Genomic DNA, 2,192 nt, shown 5'->3' with positions numbered 1-2,192 from the left:
ACAATTCAACTAGATAGATTTCTACTCCAAAATACATTTATCTTTGGAAAACAAGGTAACAGTTGGAAAAGCAGTGTAGTAAGAGAATAAAATGCAGTAAGATCTGAAACATGCATAAGATATTCACACATGAAAGTGTAAATATGATACACAGAGCCATTCAAATACACATTTATAAAGAGAATGGAAAGGTACTTAAAATAGCATTTTTATATATAAATTTTTCATATTAAAATATTGCTCATAATAAATAAGAGGTGATATTATGAATTTAACTTCCCTCTTAAAATTTTTATCTTTAGTAGTTCAGACTAATCTAAGGTGTTTGTTAACCTTCTATTGGTTTGAGAGGTGAATTACATTAAACTATGTTTCATAAAATCACACTGTAACAGTATATTTAAATAGTCACATGTGGTAAAAGTTAGGGAGGGCCACTTAGTAATTATGGGGGGAAAAATTCCCCAGATAAACCAAAATGATGAACCCTAGAAGACCAGAGTGTGACGATCCGCTTTATCTAACGAAAATGTTCAATACTGCCTTTAAGTTCTGCAAACTTAATGACCAAATTGCAAGCTGGGCTGACCAGGAAGTGGTGGGGCACAGGAAGTGAGTGTAAGTTTTGTTCTGTTGCTCATGTCAGGTGGGACTTCATTCCCGTTCGCCCCACTTGCAGACATGGTAACTTGGAATAGTTCTTTCGAAGCTGTTCGATGGCGACGAGGCGGACATGGAGCTCTGAGGCCAGAGAATCTTTTTCTTGCACTTGGCGTGTTAACTCTTCAAAAACTTCCTGTATTCGCTGTTGGAGCTTTGCATTCAGTTGCTTTACCTCACCAGAAGTCATCGAATTCAATTCCTCCCTGCTGTAATGTGGCTGCTGGGTCTGGACACTAGCCTCTGGATTAGAGATGGTCTCTTCTTTCTTCTGTGTCTGGCTGTGACTAGGAGGCCACAATACACTATTGTGGCACAAAGTGGCACTTGACCCTTGTAACATAGCAAGCCCGAAGTCTGAGTTTTCCCTCTGCTGCAATATTCTTTGTGTACAGTCCGAGAGGCCACCCGTACTTCCATCTAGCCATTTTGCAGAATACTTTGGTACTTGGGAGTCAAACTGTGGGAGTAGCTTTTTATCCGGCTTATGCCTGAAATTAAACAGGAGATGCTGGGGAGGTTTAGAACATTCCGAATCCGAATCCACATCCTTATTTTGTGCGTACTGTACAATCCAGTTTATCTTCTTACTCAAAATGGCTTTAACATCTTCATAATAAGTATTTTTTGAAAGCTTAGATCGAGGACAATCCTGGTTTGCAATCAAATGGTATTTTTCAAAGCAGTCTTTATGGCCTCTTAATGATGTGGTGTGCAAGAGATTAGATTTTGGTATTCCCTCAATGTTCAGCTCAAAACAAACGTGGCAGAAGGAGAGGGTTTCCCTGTCTGTCCCCAGTTTACAAACACTGCAAATGTTGTCATCATTCAAATCGATGTTTACAAACTGCTCCTCTTCGTTCATGGTGCCCCGTCCAACTCCGCGCGCCGCCACCGATCCGGGCGGCTCGGGCTCCTGCACTCTAAATCAATAATTTTATAATTCCCAAAAAATTGGTCAGCAAGAGAACAACAGGTACAAAAGGATGAGTAATGGTTTGTGTTAACCTCACTTTTTTTCCTTTCCAGTCTTATAAATGACTTTTTTTTTTTTGCAAAGCAAGTTTGTGGATAAGACAAACTTTTCTAGATTGAGAAATAATATTAGCATATTAGCTAATAATTCTATTAAAATATCTAATTAAGTGACTAGTTCTATTTCTGACTATCTTCTGAGCACAGGAATCTTAGCATCACTTTGGCCCTAGATTGCTTGCTCTCTTTTATGTATTTATTTTGAGTCCCTCCCACTTAATTGCAAATTTCTTTGAGGGCATAGGTCTACATAGCTGCTGATGACTGAAGATGTTACATCAGATAGAGATGTCTTGGGCTTGGAAAAGCTGAAAAAAGGGCAAGTTTAAAAACATATCAAGGGATATTGAAAGGCTTATTCTAGAGCAAAGGAGAATTGGCCAAATAAGTTTTGTTTTTCAGGTTGACCTTATTGCAGTGCAGTTACTGAGGACATGTTTTGAGAAGTAAAGCCATTGATTCTGGGAGGAGGCCAGGGAGAGTTAGAAGCTGGAGAA

The 2,192-nt window shown here is 39.0% G+C and overlaps 1 pseudogene; it reads right to left on the bottom strand.

The window, feature by feature from the left end:
• Window positions 1–222: 222 nt before the first annotated feature.
• Window positions 223–1,540, bottom strand: LOC102430820 (annotated as a pseudogene).
• Window positions 1,541–2,192: the final 652 nt, after the last annotated feature.

This window comes from Myotis lucifugus, unplaced genomic scaffold, assembly GCF_000147115.1.
Source record: "Myotis lucifugus unplaced genomic scaffold, Myoluc2.0 scaffold_46, whole genome shotgun sequence".
NCBI classification, from domain to species: domain Eukaryota; kingdom Metazoa; phylum Chordata; class Mammalia; order Chiroptera; family Vespertilionidae; genus Myotis; species Myotis lucifugus.
This window is presented reverse-complemented; position numbering and strand designations above follow the sequence as displayed.